Source organism: Mirounga angustirostris, unplaced genomic scaffold, assembly GCF_029215605.1.
Source record: "Mirounga angustirostris isolate CCGP_5_RB_7025 unplaced genomic scaffold, mMirAng1.0.hap1 SCAF_3, whole genome shotgun sequence".
In the NCBI taxonomy this organism is placed as follows: domain Eukaryota; kingdom Metazoa; phylum Chordata; class Mammalia; order Carnivora; family Phocidae; genus Mirounga; species Mirounga angustirostris.
This window is the reverse complement of record NW_026991711.1, coordinates 125,492,912-125,513,232: the sequence shown is the minus strand read 5'-3', so window position 1 is coordinate 125,513,232 and position 20,321 is coordinate 125,492,912. Positions and strand designations below refer to the sequence as shown.

The window sequence follows — 20,321 nt, the reverse complement described above, 5'->3', positions numbered from 1 at the left end:
CTGTGCATGTCTCTGTCTTCTGGAAACTGTCAGGTTCTTCTTTGTACCTTTAGAAACACCTATGATATAACCATATAATATATAAGTTTATACACAGACGTGTATATTTTTTTAGTTCCTTAAATATGAATTCACATTCAGTAAATAGGATTGAGTACCTACTCTACATTTGTACATGATGCCGGTGAAAAAAAGCAATGAACAAAACAGATATGACTCCTTCTCTCAAGGAGCTTTCATCAGAGGGTGGATATTAAGTAATAATTTAAATTACAACTTGGAAAGGAGATGAACACTGTGCTCTATGTCAGATTATGTAACAGGAGGGCCTAGCCTCTTCTGGGGGGTCAGGGGGAAGATGTTCTGGTAGGAGTGGTTGTAAACTGAGATGTGAAGGATCAGTAGGAGCTAAGCAGGCAGTAGAGGATTCGATTCCATGCAGAGGGAACAGCATGTGTGAAGTATATTGCTGGATAGGTTGCGTTACAGTTACCAAGAGCTGAAAGACCAGAATGCCTGGAACTAAGTGCGTGAGGACAAGATGGTGCTGGAGGAGTAGATAGGCATCACATCCCACAGGGATTTGTGGACCGTGTGAAGGATTTGAATCTTTAGTGTAAGATCAAGAAACTGCCACTGAAAAGGTAGAAAGTAGAAGATGCTTAATCCACATTTATTCAGTTAAATCCTAAGAGCCTCTGGCTTCCAGCTTCTGTAACTTACATTGTTACAGAATGTTATACTCACTGTTCTCCTTCGCACTGACTGTTGGGGGGGAAAACGAAGAGGCATGACTTATACAGGTACTTGGAATCTCTTTACTGGAAGATGATGAGATGCCTCTTTGGAAATGAAACTGACTAGTAGGTTGAAGGACTACCAGTCTGGATCCAAGGCTTTCAAAATTTGAATTTTATTCTGTCTTAGACATGGACCACTCAGTTTATTCTGGGAAAAAAACAAACAAACTGATTTCTGGCAATCATCTTCCTCTCAATTTATTCTTGGACTTTTGCCTAGGTGAACTTGGCCTTTCTTGAATTCCGAAACCATTCCCCCTGCTGCACACAACCCCCTCCCCACAACACTTAGCCATCAAAGGGCAAATTCCAGCATTTTTCTCTTGCTGGAGCTGTGTGTCCATATCAATCATGTAAGCAGTCTCCCTGGTAAGTCTGGAGGAGAGAAAGGAAGGGGCGGAGGGACCAAAATGCAAAGGACCTGTGCTTGGTGTCCAGTGATTATTTTGTTGAACTGGAACTCAAGCAGAGAGGAGAGTTGTAAAATTTGTAAATGCAGTGAGAACAAGGAAGGCAAGAATTCTTAAAGGGTCTTTTCAAATTTAAAAATCCAGTATATAATAAATACTGCTTGGAGATATCAGTGCTTTGTACATAGCACTTTTAAATGATTAACATTAACATTTCTTAAACATGGAACCAAAGTCGAAGTGTGCATGAAGAGACACAGGTCCAGAAAGGTTATTTCTGCTTTTTGAATCCTGAGGACTAGTAGAACTACATACATTATATAGTTTTAAGTCAGTGCTTGATTACTTGATTATCACTATTATCCTAGATACAAAACAGAAAACTGTTTTGGTGTGGTCTTTTCTTATGAGAAAGATCTTTTTACTATCTCCTTCACTTGGGTGTGCCTCATGACTTCTCATATTTAATTAAATTTAGTTCAAAAAATTTTTTTAATTTTATTTTTTTGAAGTATAATTGACACAAAGTGTTCAGGAAACATCATTCTTTTTAAAATGTAAACTATATTTGCTTTTAAGCACTCTCAGCTCTTGGACATGGTATTTAATCTCTGACCCAGTCTCCTACTGGGAAACTGGGCCCCTGGTAGGGCTCATAGAAGACCATGGATTTGAAAGGGCTTTTAAAAACTATAGGGGCGCCTGGGTGGCTCAGCTGGTTAAGCGGCTACCTTCGGCTCAGGTCATGATCCCAGGGTCCTGGGATCGAGCCCCGCATCGGGCTCCCTGCTCAGCGGGGAGCCTGCTTCTCCCACTCCCTCTGCCTGTCTCTCTGCCTACTTGTTCTCTCTGTCAGATAAATAAATAAAATCTTTAAAAAATAAAAAAATAAAAATAAAATAATAAAAACTATAGAGCACCAGGGTGCCTGGGTGGCTCAGCCAGTTAAGTGTCTGCCTTTGGCTCAGGTCATGATCTCAGAGTCTTGGGATCGAGCCCTAGGTCAGGCTCAGTGGGGAGTCTGTTTCTCCATCTCCCTCTGCTGCCCCCCCTGCTTGTGCTCTCTCGCTCGTGTGCTCTCTCAAATAAAGAAATAAAATCTTAAAAAAAAAACAAAACTATAGAGCACCATACAAATATATTTACTAGTGTCATTGTTTCAGTTATCTGTTACCGAGGAGCAAACCATCTCAAATTTAAAACGATGATTTATTATTTTGCATAATTCCCTGGGTCAACTGGGATCAGCTTGGAGCTTCTTCTGCTCCATATTGCTTTGGGCTACTCCTGCAGCTGCAAGTACTTGGGAGCTTGGCTGCAGATGGAGTGTCCAAAATGGCCACAGTCCTGTATCTTACAGTTGTCTGGGTCTTGACTGGAGTGCCTCCATTCTCCTCTCTCTGGCTTCTCATTCTGCAGGACCTCTCTTTCCTTGTAGGCTCTCTGCCTGAATGGCAGAACAGCCCAGACTTCTAGAGCTAATGGCTATTGGCTCAAGGCCTCATAAGGCCTAGACCTGCAAGTCACTCAGCAATACTTTTGCATTCTTCTGGCTTGGTCACAGGGCCATCCCACATTCACGGGGATTAAAAATAGGCTCCAATCTGGACCAAGGAGGGCAAATTCATACTGGGAAAGCATACGCAGAACGGAGGGGATTGTGGCTTTGGAACATTCTATCACAATCATTCTTGACCAAAGCTTCATAGATTAAAAGATTCCATACTCGGGGCGCCTGGGTGGCTCAGTCGTTAAATGTCTGCCTTCGGCTCAGGTCATGATTCCAGCGTCCTGGGATCGAGCCCCGCATCGGGCTCCCTGCTCTGCGGGAAGCCTGCTTCTCCCTCTCCCACTTCCCCTGCTTGTGTTCCCTCTCTCGCTGTGTCTCTCTCTGGCAAATAAATAAATAAAATCTTAAAAAAAAAAAAAAGATTCCATACTCAGTGAAGCAATCAGAATGAAACTCTTGATGTATACTACTTCTGGAGAAGAACATTGCAAAGTTGTTTTTAATATAAATGTGCTGTGCATAATAATCATCAAATATATCCACAGTAGTTATTCTAGTTGAAAGGGGAAAATATATCACCTAAAAACCTAATTCCTGATTTAGTCTTATTGTTTAGTAAAAAAGAAATATACTACAATCATACTTTTTATTGTTTCAGAAGTTAAATTCACTCTAGATGTTTATTGATACAAAGGGAATTTTGAACTCCCTCTAGTGGCAAAAGATTTCATTTTTTTCCCCAAAGAGCTTGCTTGAAATAGTAAGATGGCTGACCTATATAACGGAACAGTTTCAGAAATGACTGGTTCTTACTGAGATGTATGCTTTCTCCTGTGTGAGTTATAATAGGATTCCTTCATCCCTTATGAGAAATGTTCACTTTACTAAGAAACTTTGGTCATATTTTATGAAAAAAAATGAAAGGAGAATTCCTCTTACCTTTTAAAGTTGTAAAAACTATTAACTGTTCTCATTAAAGTCTTAAGTAAAAATTATTATATTTTGACAACTAAAATATCCTGATCTCTGATTAAAAAATAAATTGAGTTTTTAATTTTTGTCTGAGGAATATTTTTTGAACAGATATATGTACTTAATGGCAAAAATCTTTAGGAGGGCAGTAGAGAGCTATTGAAATGGGAAGCTTGGAAAGCACTGATAACCAAATTAAAAAAAAATAGAGGTGCCAAAACCTTATGTGTTCCTCTTAAAAAAGTTCACATTTAGATTTTCATAGCCGGTTGGGAAACAATATTCATCATAGCTATCACCATCACTCTACAAAAAGGAAGCACGTCAAAGGGTGGGAATAGAAGCATAGCTACTATGGACTTTGTACATGAAGTTTTCCTATCCCCACCCACCGCCAAAGAGAGTTAATAATGCTCATTAACTTACTCTGTTATCTGTCCATTTATAGGCAGATTTATTCCAATTTCTCTTGAAAAGGACATTTTCTGTAATGCTGTCAGCAAAGACATTCTTAGAAAATGCTGTTTTCTCAACTGTTCGCTGAGGCTGATCCAGGTTACTTGTACTGCATTGTCTTGCCTGGCAGGTGAAGACTCTCATCCCCTCTATATTCCCCGAAAGATAGTAGGAGAGTGGGCAGGGAAGGTAGCCAAGAATCCAGAGGTTTTGGGGCACCTGGCTGGCTCAGTCGGTAGATCTCAGGGTTGTGGGTTTGAGCCCCACATTGGGTGTAGAGATTACTTAAAAATAAAATTAAAAAAAAAAAAAAAAAAAACCAGAATCTATAGATTTTTTTTTTCCTTTTAAAACTCCAGAAAGTGGAACCCAGGATTATAATAATTCCGAGAGATTTTGTTTAGTTTGGGAGTAAACAATGAACTAGTAAGATTTCATAAAAACAATTAAACCATCCAATGAAAAGTTAGACTTCGTTTCTTTCCAATACCTCTTTTTTAGTTCGACATTTATAACCCAGTATGTGTCTCTTGTGGTCTCGATTACATCCGGTGTTTTTAGCTGGCAGCGTTTCCTTTGTTGAGGCCCCACTTTATTTGCCAGGCTTCACTTCTGTGAATATAAAGAGAGAAAACCAAGTCATATTAGAGAGTGAAACTTAAGAAAAAATTAAGTGCCGGTATAGCATTGATTTTTGAAACAAAAAAAATGAAGCACTAAATTTGTTGTAAACAAACTCATGGTCTGGTTATTAAAATATATAGGCTACAAAGTACATGGAAAGTTTCATAGCCATCTTCCAACCACCCTGCAGGTTTTCTTTTGAATATTTATGAAAACCTAATTTAACTAACAGAGACCAAAGATTCCCCTCCCATTTAGTTGCACAGATTTGGAATAATGAAAGTGAATTTGCAATTCTTAAAAATGGTGTTTTCTTCCACTTCTCATAGAAATGTTTTTGGAACAGTGGTCTGTGCTAACAGCTGTATTCAATCTTGAGTAAAAGTCACTTCCTGAAGAGAATGAAATTCAACTTAACATGCGAACTTGCCTGGAACATAATCCTGTAGGGCTAGTGTACTATGTGATTATGAAACTGGACAGGGGCACCCTGCTGAGGTGATTTCTTGTAAATGGTACCCAATAGAAACCATTAATCAGTGTCAGTGTTTTTAACTGAAAATTTAATAATCCAAAAGCATTGCCTATTCATATACATAACCATAATAATTTTCAAGAATTTTACCCTTTGGTATTTTGAAAATATAATTCCCTTGTGGAATATTTATGTGGAATCTATGTACACACACTCTTATAGATAGATTGATATAGTTCTAAAAAATACATATACATATATACATACATATATTATTTAAGCTTTTCAGAATTTTTAAACTGGGTTATTCTTGAGTTTCAGGGAAAATTTATTTTTGATTCAGTTTAATTAATTCAGCCATTCATTTGTTTCATGGAGCCTAATTTAAATAGAATCTTTGTTCCTGGCTTATAAGATTGGTTGATTACATATAAATATAAGAGGTACAGCTTTAGCTATTTAATATCTATTCAAAATTATCTTTCAGGTAGATAGATATTACTGGCTTTTATTCTCTTAAGTATTGTTCTTTATTTTTTTATTTTTATTTTTATTTATTTATTTATTTTTAAAGATTTTATTTATTTGACAGAGAGAGACACAGAGAGAGAGGGAACACAAGCAGGGGGAGTGGGAGAGGGAGAAGCAGGCTTCCCGCAGAGCAGGGAGCCCGATGCGGGGCTCGATCCCAGGACCCTGGGACCGTGACCTGAGCAGAAGGCAGACGTTTAACGACTGAGCCACCCAGGGACCCCTATTTTTTTATTTTTTTAACACTACTTTTAAAAAAGAAAGTGTTGTATGACTATAACTTGGATATTGCTAACCCCTAATAAATAATGGAAAAGATTTTACTTGAATCCGTTGTTTACCTTACGGATAACTCTTTTGCTGTCTAAACAGTGAATGTGTAGATTTCAATCAAGGCCATCAAATTAAGATAGAGAAGAAGTCTAACACATTAAGCTAGAATTAACAAACAAACATACATAAAATTCCAGCCTTCTCAGTTTGTAGGAATCAAAACCGTTTCACGCTTTACTTTGGTAACAAAGAAGGAACTAAGCTTGTTTCGTTCCTTGACGAAATCACTAAGTTGCCTTGAAGACTTTTGTTTATAATGTTTTCCTGCATTCTTTTCCTCTGGACGTGTCCCCTCCCTCTAGTGAGATACTAATTAAAGAGAGGCCACTGTGACCCCTAGGTTGTTTAGAAGTCACCAGGGAATGAGGCGGCAGCACAAATCTGGAAAGGAAGTACTCATTCCCAAAATATAACACAACCCTTAAGCCCATCTTGTAAAAAATCTGTTGACTTCTAATAGCAAAAAGATGCCTCCTTTGATTTAAAACACATACACTTAACAAACTAGAATTTCTCGGACTTACTTAAATAATACATCGTATATACTTTTTAGAAGAATTTGTAGCAAATAACCTCTCTCTTACATACCAAATGTTAGTTTATTTTAGAGACATTGAAATAGATAAACATTAAAGACATACTAAGTTTGATGAAGGATAGTCTAATTTGTATGTGAGTTTTGGGGGGAGTTGGGGAGGGGAGGCTATATCTTGTCACACCTTTTACAGAATTTGAGACAGCTCAGATTATGTATGAGAAGCTTGTGGTTTTTTTCTTTGCTTTTTGGACCCCAGGCAACCCTTTAATTGGAATGATAAGAAAGATGAACACAAAACTTGCTGAACATATAGGTAAAGTGAGGGCAGTTTTGTTAATAATAAATGATTTGAAAGAAAATGGAAATAATTTAGTAATTGTCTTAATAAGCGGGTGGTACTGCCTGACATCGTCTTATTTCTCTCTTGAAATAACTTGATATTGCTAAGTGCTAACTTCCAAGAAGCAATTTCTTACACAACTATGTTAGTATTTGTTCAGAAAGATGCTTTTGATTGCAAGTAATAGAGACCCACTACTGTTTGTGTTAAGTAATAAGGGTATGATAGTTCTGAGAATATATAAGAGCATCAGAATCTCAGCTATGAGACTAGACCTCAAGGGAACCCAGGAAAGCTGCCTTCCCAGGCCTTTAGGATGGGCAGGAACCACAGTGGTTGTGGCTTCATGGAGACCAGCTGGATGACCATCTCAGTTCAAGGCATAAATTCAGAAGAGGAGGTTTGAATTTTTCCTCTTGAATTTCCACCCTGTCACCCAGTTGCTCTTTGTTTATCTGGTGTCTGTGTTTGGCTACTCTGCTTCTCACCAGCATCTCATTCCTCCACTCCTGTGAGTCTCAGTGTTGTTGAAAACCCCTGCCCTGTGAGTCAGTATTACAAGTGATGATTCCTCTGTCTCATTGTTTCTGCGTCCTGCCAACTTCAGCTTAGTCATGGCCCCCAGCTCCTTCGTGGCCTCCCTAGCGAGGCCCAGCACCCAGCAATTTGACTATGGTAGGCTCCCTGTAAATACTGGTTGAATGAACGGATGAAGAACATTGTTAAGGGATTTAAAGAGCAAGTTATCTTCTCTTTTCATCAAACTTTAAAGGAACTAATAATATACAAAATAACTAAAGGGCTGCTGGGAGAGAAAAGATGTTTTGAAAATTTTAAGAGACCTTTAGCTTAAAAAGAATTCACTGTAATAATAGCAAAAAAAAAATTACTTGTTTACAGAGGCACCAAAGAATTGTATATGTTTAAACTTGAGAGTCCAGACTATCACATTAAAGGATACTTTAAATTCTCCCACTTTGTGCTGCCCCATTTAGGCAGCTGTACATCCAAACTGTTAGGAATGGAGATAATTGGCTTCAGATCTTAATCTTAATTGTTTGTCTGTGAATAGATTCTCCAATCCTGGTTGTCTTAATGCAACCATCCCTTTTATGACTTTTTAAACTACCATGCCTTCCTATAGCTGCTCATCTTTTAGCTTTTGGTTGCTCAGGGTATAAAGATAAACACCCAGAAAGAGTTCTCAATTCTTCACTCCTTTGCTTGCTTTTTTTCTTTTTACCTATGAAAGAAAGGTTCTGAAGCTCATTCTGTAAAATAAAATCTTTGCTAGTTTCTGCCATTTGTGTAATAGTTTATAAGTAGATGGTAGATATAATTAGACCCAAATGTGTAATTTTTCTTTTCATTTAAAAGTTTTCCGCTAAAAATTGGGTTCAGGGCTCTGAAAAACATTTTAAAATTCAGTTGCTCAGCTGTCCCTCCAAGAGCATGAATATCCAAAGTTGCCAGTTAATGGGGCTTCCATTCCCACTGCACTTTGGAAATGATCAGCATTCTCAAATGCATTTGAGAGTATTGTTCCTCATTAGGGAAAAAGTGCTTCTCAGATTCTAAAGATTTTATGTGTGAAAACAAAACAAAAACAAAATAGAACATAAAAGTGCTACATGAGTATGAGGAAAATATTCTCTTTAATTTTATGAAAATGGTACTTTTTTCTTGGATTCATAAGTCAGTAAATGTAAAATAACTTGTTTAAAGAGTTGCAACTGTGCACAAGGCATTAAGATAGACCCCAAGCTCCAGACAAGCTTACATTCCAGTGAAACACACAGGTAGAACCAAAATACGAGTGGCCATAGTAGGGAGCATATTGATTTCAGTTGCGACATCAGAGGACAGCAGTGAATGCTGACCAGGGGAAATAGAGGCTGAAGGAAGTCTGAACAGTGGGTCTGGATCCCTACAGAAAAGCTGAGATTGGATCTCTAGATGTGGAGTGCTAATTTTGGGTAAACTCCTATATGGAAAAATTCTAGAGCAGGGAAGAAAAGAAGGCAAAGGAAGATGACCAAAAGAGTAGACATCTTGGAATTTCATGAAGATGAGTGACAGAACTAAATCATGTTGGATGAGAGGATGAAGAGGTGCTTGTGCGTGAGTGGTAGGGGCACAAGCCACAATACAATAGTCTATAACTAGAATGGGAAGTGAAGACGAGCAAACATCCACTGATGAACAGTCTTCCGAGAACTCTGGCAATGAAGGCGAGAAGGAATGAAACAGCTTAAGAAGCGATGGAAGGGGGTGCTGTTGGTGACGACAGTGACCTGATAGAACAGAGGAATGGGAGCGTAAAGACAACAAAGAGGAAGCTTAACATTTCTACATCTGGGATGGGAAGAATAATGGTGGTGTGAAGAGTAACGAAACAATACCTATAAAATACTTGTAACAATGTCTGGCACATTACGCACTCAAAAAAAGTTATCTAATAGTATTATTTTTTATTAAGAGTGCAGAATAGATGGAAGAACGGTAAATTCAGAACTTGATGTCATGCAATGATGTTAGTCCTTGAAGTAAAGTGGATAGGCAGGTTTTGTTGCAGTGGAGTTCAAGGATCTGCAAGGTTGGGGTTTTAGATGACATGATACCAACTGGGAAAAGCTCTTAGCTATGTGCTAAATTATCTGAAGGTAAATAAATGATAAAGAATCTCTGTAATGATGTGTCTAATTGGCTTCTCCCCAAAACTGTAAGGGAGATACTGTCTCTTTCCCCTTTTTTACAACTAAACAGATTTAGGTGAATATTGCTAAACTAGCAAGTGGTAGAATTATCTTTTGAACATGGCAATTGCTGTTGAAAACCCGTGCCTGGCCATTACTCCATATGGTGGACAGGCATGGGCTTTCAACAGAAATGGCAGTTTATAGGTCATAGACGGAGATGGAGTGCATTTTGAGGACTGTGCCGTTTTGCATTGAAGAACAGGAGGATGCAGATGCCCCTTGGTGTGGGGAAGACAGAAGAATCAACCACTGGAGTTTCAAGGGAAGTTGTGTCATCAGGGGAAAGTCTTTCTCAGCTGTTTTAATCATTCTAAAATGCATTTTGGTACCATCTTGGGTTTTAATAAATATATGCTCACTTGAGAAAACAATCATTCCTAAGCCTTCTTAGGTCAAGAGGCTCTAATGTTCATATACTTTATAGCAAGGTTTCTTTCTTTCTCTTTTTTATAGCAGAGCTTTATATATGTATAATAGCTTATAGATATATCTATTGTATCGATGTCTATGTATTATATCCATTATCTATCATGTATATATATGCGTGTGTGTGTGTGTGTGTGTGTGTGTGTAGGGAGGGAGGAAGGGAGAGAGACAAAGCTGGGGGAGACAGACAGAGAGGCAGAGAGGGAGGGGGGGAGGGAAGAGAGAGAGAGAGAATGCGTGCACACACGAGCACAGAAGTGCTGAAGTTCAGTGCTTATCTTTTCTGTTCCTGTAGCCACTCTCTATTTCATTCTTTATAACAACGCTGTTCAGATAAGGATGGGAGTGTGTGTCCTCCTCATCTCTGACTCTGAATGGTGCAGAGTAAGACACAGTGACTGATGGAAGTATATAGCATTCTTCAGGTGTGCTGGACCTACAAAGAGGTTGAGAACAGCTGCCTTATGGAGAATCCAGGTCCATAAGGACTTGCTGAGCTCTCCAAGGACGCCTTTCAGTGTAGTAAATAGTGGAGAGTACTTGGCAAACCTTGGCCATAGTTTCATCAGCAGAGAAGTTTATGACGTAAAGACACTCAGTTGACCTAATTTAGGCATTAATACAGTCCTTAGAAAATATAGTGCGAGCTCTTAGAAGATAGATGAGAGCAGGGAAAACTCAGAGGGGGTGGCCCATAAGCTGTGATTTCAACAGAGTCAACAGGGAAGGATGAATGTGGTTTGGCTGATGGAAAAACAGAGGCTGTTTCCTGGCAAAACTCAGAGCCAGAACAGAGTGAGTTCATGGGCAGCCAAAACACAAACAGTGATTGGAAGAGAGGTAAAGGGGGGAAAGAGGTGGAAGTGGAGAGCTTTACAAGTGATGTGCACAGATTTGTATTTGATGTGGAGATTTCAGGAAGTAGAATGATAGGACCAAAGAGGTCGTAAAGAAGATGTTTGGAAGCAGTGTACTTAACAATTTGGAATTAATAAGGACCTGTCAGAGGGAGAAACCGAAGACATTCCAGCAGTTGTAGCTTGAGGAAACTTAATAGATAATAGATATGGACAAAGGAGAGAGTCAGTAAGAACCAAAGAAATGCTGCTAATTTAGAAATCGTGTGTTTTCACTGTCAAGTGTAGACATGGGCCGAATCCTGTTTAATCACTAGGACTTGTGGCATTTTCTAACAGAATCACATTACCTTTTTACTATCTAGACTATCATCTTGTATCTCAACTTTTTAAATGTTTGGGCTTTTTGTTTTTGTTTTTTTTTTTAAGGAGAGATTCATAGAGGAAAGGGTAAAATGGGCAGATAGTGTTGTTTATTTAAAAGAAAATTTATAATCAGCTATGTAGTCCTTTCTAGGTGTTGGAGCACCAAGAATCCATTTGCCTTGGTTTCTGGATCCTCTGAAAATTAACCTCACAAGGCTTTTAGTACACTGGTATCATCTAAAAATACTTTGGTTGTGGAAATTTTCAAACATACATTAAGGTAGAAAGATGAGCTTCAGCAATTCTCAACAATTTGTTCATTCTTATTTACTGATAGAACTTTTAAAAATAATGTGTGACAGAATGAAACAAAGTACATGATTTTCCATTACAAGAGCTTGTACACCTACTTTTTAAAAAATTTGGTAATCATCAAAAACTTAAATTACGACTTTTTAAAATAAAGGGGGCAGAGAGATACAGAAACAGGGGAAAAAGTTTCTACAGTGATTTGCAATGTTTTGTAGCCTGATATACTTGATGTCCATGGTAAATAGCTTAAGTTAATTCTAGGACTTCTTAAAAGAGCCCCTAAAATAGGATATATTTTTAAATCACTCAAGAGATCATGAATTACAGATCCTAGAATGATATTCTCTAATATTGAAGAAGTTTGGCTATAAATTGGAATTTATAATTTGTCATTGAATTAACATGTCTCAAAATTATAGGCTTGTTTGACTTTTATGGAATAATAATATCTGTTCAAATGGGATTTGCCAGCATTTTGAAGACATTCGTTCATTCATTCATTCATACATTCACTGAAGCAATATTTGAATGCCTAATATGTTCCGGGCCCTGAGTTAGGTGCTTGGGATATATTAGCAGTTTGATGTGTTAATAATTCCTATAAGATAATTTTCATTGTGGAATCAATTACAGTTTTCTCTTATTACAAGGGAAACTCCATTACAGATAAATGAAATTTATAGGTAATCTCCAAGCTTATGGAGAATATAAGTTGGTCCAGACTATAGGTTGGTTCAGCCTGTCGTCAGTTAATGGATTGACCAGTTTGTTTCACTTTTTCATACTGGCTTTATCTTCACGCCAACAGTGAAATGACTAAAAGGAAAGCTGCGTAAGGAAGAAGGGGGAAATAAAAGGGGCTGGTCACTTCCTGAACAAATATGAAATATCGGATAGTAGCATCTACTAATAGTCCTTGCTCCAAGTAAACCATTTACGCTTTTTCTCTATAATGGGGTCATCTTATCGGCTAAGTTACTGTTTTTGATTCACTTTGTAATTTCATATCAATTTTAAGGATTGTGATAACCATTTTAAAATTTTTTTTAAATTTTTTTATTTATTTGAGAGAGAGAGAGAAACAGCATGAGAGGGGATAGGGTCAGAGGGAGAAGCAGGCTCCCCGCCGAGCCAGGAACCTGATGTGGGACTCGATCCCAGGACTCCGGGACCATGACCTGAGCCGAAGGCAGTCGCTTAACCAACTGAGCCACCCAGGCGCCTGTGATAACCATTTTAAATGTATGTCTTTTTATATCTGACTTCCCTGATTCCTGTAAAAATTGCTTTTCCGATCTGAAGCCGGAGGAAGACTGAGCACTGGCATTCCAGGTGCTGCAAAAAGACGGAAATCTGTCTGTGAGCCTCGTAGGTTTGAATTCATGCTGTGCGCCAAAACAGGGCTGACACCCGATCTTTGGAATGTGTGTGTATGTCTGTGCGCAAGCATTTGTGTGACGAAAACCTGTTAAAGAAGTAACAGTACAGGACGAATGTTCTCAAGTTCTCTTTGCAACTGACAACTTTAAAAAAGCACTAAAAGCAAGAAGTGTGGAATGGAGAAGTCTGATAAATATCTACAGATTTAGGTTCATCTCCCTTTACCCCATCTTGTTACATCAGTGCACTGTATGAAACACTATGGGTGTAATTCGATATGATTGTGAGAAGATGGCCCAGGAGGGGAGTAGACGGTTCAGCCCGAGCCTTTGTGAGATTAGGGTAAAGGTTCTCATTCTGACTTGTGGAGACTGTGCCCACTAGTCGTAAGACACACAGTCAGATCTCCTTGGAAAAAAATCAGTCTGTGAGTCATTTACTTGTAACCTCTTAGTAGCTCTGTGTTCTTAGGAAGGTTGAAAATGAGCCTTTGAAAAAATATATTTCTCCAGCCTAAGCTATGAATAAAAACAACACGTGTATGCATTTGTATGCATTGTGCTCATGCACCTGTATGCCATCTAGACAGAGTCTAAGACTCACCTTTTTCACATTTCAACATCTCTGAAATCAGAATCCATCTTATAATTTATGATGTCTGATAATTACTGTTGTCCATTTTTTTTCAAATGTCAATGTCTCAGTAATTGTCAAGCATCTTTTAATCAGTGGCATCTTGGATTGCATGATATATAGTTTATAGCCAAATATTTATAGGACACTCATCTCAGAGAGATGAGTAGGACATTTCTCCTTTCCCCAAAAAGTAAAGCAAGAATATTTATTCTGACAGGAACAGTTTAGGTCAAGAGAAACCATTTGGTTGTGGACTCCTATTTCCTTAATAAGTCACACACAAATGCAAAATGTGTCATTTATTACAACCCCTCTTATGATTCCAAGTGATCTAAAAATTAGGATGAAAACCCATCATGTTTACTGTAATCTATAAAGCTGATTCTTTAAGATTTGATCACTCCATTTCTTAGCTCCTGCTCTTTCTAACTTCAGATAATCATGGTTTTGAAAAATGGGTGAAAATCCTCATTTCAGCTACTTGTGTGTCTGTGTGTATAAGAAGGCTGCTTGCCTCATCCATTCATGACCCTAACAAAACCTGTACAGGACGGTGGATTAAGAAACTCATCAGAGATTTACAGACTCTTTAAGCAGTCTTATAAGGTTGTTAAGGCTCAAAATGAGATGACTCTTCCCTCGCTTCTATGGGTAAGGAAGTGTGGAATACAGAAAGAAAAAACACTATACAATATATACAAAACATAGACTAGTTCTGGGGTAGGACTGTGATAACATGGGTTTAGATTTGGAGACCATTTAACATAGAACTTTGTAGTAGATATGGCTAAATGTGGATAGATGGAATGAATTTATTTTTGGTCAGGATGTCCGAGGAGAGACAGTAGCATTCCTTCCATTAGTGCAATACTTATTGGATGATTATTATATGCTAGGCACAGGGCCTGACCCTTAATAATTCTTTCCAACCCTGATAGTCTATATTTCCGGGCCTCATGACCTAGGGCATGTTGTCTCACCTGTTCAAAAAAAGTGAAGAATGCCTGTCCTGCCTCCTTCCCTGAGACTTTAATACGGTTATGTACCATAAGATCTTAATAGGATTTTAACACTTAATAATCCTTTAGTTGAAACATCATTATATTTGCCATTAGATCAAGTATTAGGTAGGAAGCTGAAAGGAGGGTGGTTCTGGGAGGATCCATTTAATATATTGTCAGCATTCTGGGAGTGTTCTTTATAGTTTGGAATTAGGAATTGCTGATGTCATGATCAGTCATATTGTCCTGACAACATCAGAATTTCCTCATTTGCCTTGTCTTCGCTTGGGGAGTATCAATTTGCGACAGGTTTGTCATCTGTTTGCCCCATGTGTTAAGTGTATTAGATAATCCAGAACTAGTCATTCTTAAGGACACTTAGGGTGGGGAGTTTTTATAAGCTCTCTATGTAGCCCATTCCAGAACTTTTAACTAAATATTCTGATGTTGGAAAATTTGCCATTGTACATACTCAACTGAATAGAAATTCATTTCTAATTCTTTATTCTCTTGTTTAAACCTTTACATTTATAATTCAGTGGAGAACGAAAAGCTCCTTAGCATCTCCATTTACTTAAAGGACGTTATTAATTGTCCTATCACCCTCCTGTTCAGGTGAAATAGACATCATTTAATGGTAATCGTAACAATGGAAGAGAAAGGAAACTGTTTCATTGGGGTTTTTTTCTCCTGTGTTTTTAAATGCATTTAAATGCTTTTAAATGCTCATTTCTGCTATGGATCCCAGGTTTTGGGTAAACATTGGTTATATCCCCCAGACATTTAGGAAAGTCTTAGGATAACCTTTTGTCAGTCTGAGCTTACAGGAGGGTGTTGTGTGTCCCACGTACAGTTGTTCGCTCTGTACTCTCAAAGTTGTCATTCCAGCTGTTGATTTTTACTCATGGGAAGGAGATGGTCATTCCAGGTTCGAATTTTGTTTTTCATGATTTTGAGATTTTTTTGGGGGGGGCTATAGTTTTCTACAAATTCTGTCGATACCCTAAGTCCTTTCTGTCTCTTCTCAAGTAACAAGAGACAGATGTGATGGCCCTTTCCAGCACAGTAGCCCCTCTCTTGCTTACCTCAGCCCTTTTACTTGCTTACACACAGTAGATGATTATGTGACTTCCATATCTTTAGGGAAACTAATTTCAAAGATCATCTCATATCTTCCATAATTTGTATATTTTACTCGAATTCATGGACAATTCATTGAATTATCTCGAAGTATTCTGAAAATAAGCACTTGTTTTCTTATAGGCTTGCTATAGGAATGGAGAATAACAGCTCCAATACTAGATTTCCACAGTCAAAGAAGATAGAGGATTGAGGCATCCATCCAGGTAATTTAGGAAAATAGTAATCCACAATAAATGAAAAATGAAGTTCTTTGTCCTAGTTTTCCAAATAGTTGACTCTCTTTTATTTTGTTATAGAATTTGATGTAAATTCAATGTAGTATAAAATAAAGACAAAAATCTTGTCATATAGCCTTCTCCTGTCCCAGATTTTTTTTTTTTTTGAAAAGAATAAGAACCCATATAGCTATTTTTATAGAAAACTTTGGAAAAGAGATTTAACTTACAGAGAACCATGATTTCAGAAATATGAGTAAGCTTTGAATTTTATTAACTATTCTTTTTTAATTTAAGATTTTATTTATTTATTTGACAGAGAGAGTGAGCACACACAAGCAGGGGGAGCGGCAGGCAGAGGGAGAGGGAGAAGCACGCTCCCTGCTGAGCAGGGAGCCCGATGTGGGGCTCGATCCCAGGGCCCTGGGGACCATGACCTGAGCCCGAAGGCAGACACTTAACTGACTGAGCCATCCAGGCGCCCCCTATTAACTATTCTATAAGAGCAGGGCGATAACAAATTTATGAGCAGATTATATCCAAAAGTTTTGTAGTGTAAATTATTTGCTTCAGATTTGGAGGATGTTTCGCCATAGAGAGAAATGTCCTAAATAGTGATTAGGATTTTAGTTGACCTATAAACATCTATGAATCCCACAATGAAACTAATCACTGATATGGTCTACTACTTTCAAGGGAAAACATGTTTTCAGTTCCAGTGCACATTTCTGGAAGTACCTTCCACCTAGTCACCATCCCAGCTTCTAGAAGGTAGTTCTTTCTGCATCCTCTCCCAACTCCATTCTGCCACCTATCCCAGAAAATAAAACTGCTCCAAGAGAGGAGTTACATCTTAGTAACCATCAGTTAAAAGAGATTTAGGAGCTAGATTAGGTGAGAATATATATCTGTACTATTAACTGTATATTCTAATATTGGAAAGCTTGCCTTCATATTCAACTGAATGAAAATTCGACATTATTCCGTATCCTCTTTTAAGTAACTTGCCTGAGGTCACATAGATGGTAACTGGGAAAGATACATACTTAGTCTTGGGCTCTTAAGTTTTCCCCAATGGGGTTTGGACTTGACCCTTAGCTAAGAGTTATAATAACCATTATTAGTGTTACGGGAGGCAGGGGACTTTGGAGTCAGAGAGACCTGAGTTCAAACCCCAGTTCCATCTTGTATTGGATCTGTGGCCTAGGGAAAGTTCCTTAAACCTCCAAGCTTCAGTACTTCAGTTTTCTCTTCAGTAAAGTGGGATAAATGTTCTTTCCTCGTGATTGTGTGTGTGTGAGAGAGACAGGAACACAAGGGCAGGGGACATGCTGAGAGAGTGCCTGGAATATAGTAGTTACTCAGTAAATGACAGCTATTATTTATTAGTCCTTGCAGAGAAAACAGTAGTAGGGCAAAGCCTGTTCTGTGTGGCTCCCCAGAATAGATTTAAGAATCATCGGAATATTGCTTGTGGTCAGACTCCTCAGAATACGGCTATATTTATGTTGTTCTGTATGCATTCTAGGATTTTAGCTATAGAGCTATAGTTTTATTATAGTGGTTTCATTTTTATATACATACGATTTTATGTGTGTCTAGGGAGGCTTTAAGTCTAGAATAAGGATCGTAGATTTTTTAAAAAGCAAAATAGTAAATAAGAGAAAATATTGCTGCTACTTTAGAAATTGGGTACTTTATTAACTCTATTTGGTACCAGGAAAGAACAGAAATTTAAAGAATCTGCTGACCTCATATTTTTTCTTTTTTTCTCTCTCTCTCTCTTTTGCTGGGAGCCAGAGGCTTTGTGAGCTTTTAAACATAGAGACTCTTAAATGTAAACAGTTTTTTAGTGTGAACTGCTTATACTAACCCATACCATGTGATTATATTTTATTCATTAAAAATTGTAATTTGAAATAATGTTGGGTGAATTTTTCCTCGAGTCCTTTCTGTTTTTAATTGTGGTCCAAATAAAAAAAGTGCCTGAAATGCTTTAGCAGTGATAGAGGGATAGAACCTGCTATAGATCTGTTCTTTTGTTGATAGAGATGTTCTGTTCTCTTATCTCACTGGACATCTCCTCTGCTCCCATTTTTTTTCTTCTTTCAAAGCTTAGTTTCCTCACCATACTTTCTTTGTAGTAATTTCATTCAAAGGCTCCTTTCTTCTGCGGGGTTCAGTAAAGTGTGTGTTGGAATGAGGGGGCTCCCTAGCCTTTTGACTTTTTGTCATCTGCTCCCTTCTGGGAGTTCATCAATTAGCCATGATTTCAGCAGCTATCACCCCAAATCCACATGCTCTCTCATACAAGCCCTGTATCTCAAGGTCTGTTTTTCTGGTCATCTGCATAGTGCTTCTTTCTAAATGTCTCTCAAACAAAACATGTATACATCTGAGCTTCCCACACCAGTGTTGTGCATCCTGTATTGATCTTTCCCTCTGGCGGACTCCCATAGCACATACTTGTCTAGACCACTTGGCTGGGACTTATCACTTTATGCCTTGCATTATTAGTGTATAGCAACTCGGGTGCTGTACGGGTTACAGTACTCACCTAGGAATTGGAGCATTATTTATAAGGCTTTGTGGGGAGACAGCATTAGAGAGTTAAAGCAGCACAGGATGAAGTCTTTTAACCCTAGCTGGGTCTCAGTTTTAACACTGCTTGCTACTTACTAGCAATGGGTAGGTCAGTCAGTCCTACTTTTTTCCCTGTCATCCGTAAATGGAGCCTAATCACCCTTCCCACTTCATAGGGTTGTTGTCAATGATTTATATAAATGAAAGTCACATTTTCAGATTGTTTCTTGGGACAAATGTCTCCTAAGTTCAGATTCTCAAATTCCAGGTCTACAAATGCTTGGAGGTCACGGGTCCCCTCTTCTCTACTGAGATCGCAGGCTTCTGCCTGTACCGATTGGCTCAGTCCTTATTAGCCTCCTTCACAGACTCCTCCTGCCTTACAGAGTGTGATCTCTGATGCTGCCCACCGTCTTCCCATTCATACCGAAATGGTCCCGGTTCAACACATAACTTCTTTAAAGGAAATGGGACAAAAACAAATGCGGGAGAAAATCTTCAGGGCACCTAGGCTATTGAAACAGACTTTTTGCCATACTTTTTTTTTAACCTCTGAAAGTTAAGTCTGGTGTACACAGACTTAGAAAGCTCTTTTTACTTGTTGTCAATTCCATCTATACCCTTGCTCCTGTTCTTTTCGATGGTCAGCCAGACGTCCTAGGCATCAGTTATGTATACAGTACACCCACTTAAATCTACAAACCACCGCTATAGAACCTGGAAAAACAATAATAACAGCTGCCATTTACTGAGTTTGGCATTTTGTTGGTATACCATAGGTATACTTAAGACAATCTGTGAGGAGTCTGGGACTCAGAGAGGTTAACTCACTTGCCGCAGGCCACGTGGCTAGTAAGTGAGAAGCTGAAATGTGGAGCCAGATTTGTTCGGCTATTTAAATTTTGTTCCTTGGATTGTGAAATCCAGATTCACTTAAGCCATCTAAAGAAGGAGGGTGTGGGGTTAAGTATACACATGGAGGGGCTATTGGAAGCCAAAGCAGCTCTAGGGACTGCTGCTCCCTTCATCATCTCACGGCCAAGTGCTCACCGCTCCTGGCATCTGCTTTACTCTCTGCTTGCTGCCAGTCAGCTTCCTGTTTACTCATAGTTTCTGCTTCTTCATAACCTTGGCTTGCATATGGTTTTGGCTTTTTGTGGCCTCAACTCTACCCCCTGGCACTGTTGCAGTTTCAGCCTCTTTCCTAACTAGTTAAGCTCTTGGAGTTTTCTGAATCAGATTCCCAAGGGTGAGAATCTGATTGGATCTGTTCATTTTTTCTATCCGAACCATGTCATAGGTCACTGGCCAGTCTCTGGATTGGCTGCTCTTGGGTCAGATTCCCATAACTTTACCCACCAGCTGAGCTGGGGGTGGAGGGTGTTGTAGGACTGCCTGGACAGCAAAGTCTCAGTTTCCCTTTCAGGAGAAGGAGCATTTACAGGACAGATTCCAAAGCCCTTATTCTTCCCATGATAACTTGCAGCTTCTCTGGAATGTTTCCTTGCTTTGTCTGTCTTAAAACATATTTGTTTCAAAGGTCAATAAACTTTCCCAGATGAATCTCACTAGGATCTATCCCTGTAATCATTTACGACTAAGCACTTGTGAATATCTATAACTGATTATATATACACACATGATTTCATATTTG

General features: G+C 38.5%; 1 protein-coding gene across 6 annotated transcripts in view; it reads left to right on the top strand.

Annotated features, from left to right (window-relative positions):
* The window catches only part of RBMS1 (RNA binding motif single stranded interacting protein 1), a 209,500-nt gene that overhangs the window by 55,034 nt on the left and 134,145 nt on the right, over positions 1–20,321 (top strand). Inside the window, exon 1 of one of the 6 annotated variants that reach the window (XM_064586611.1) lies at positions 15,984–16,072. The exons of the other annotated variants lie outside the window; for them this stretch is intronic. The gene's annotated coding sequence lies outside the window, so the exon portion shown is untranslated. Of the gene's footprint in view, positions 1–15,983; positions 16,073–20,321 lie in introns of those variants that run through there. 6 annotated transcript variants of the gene reach the window in all.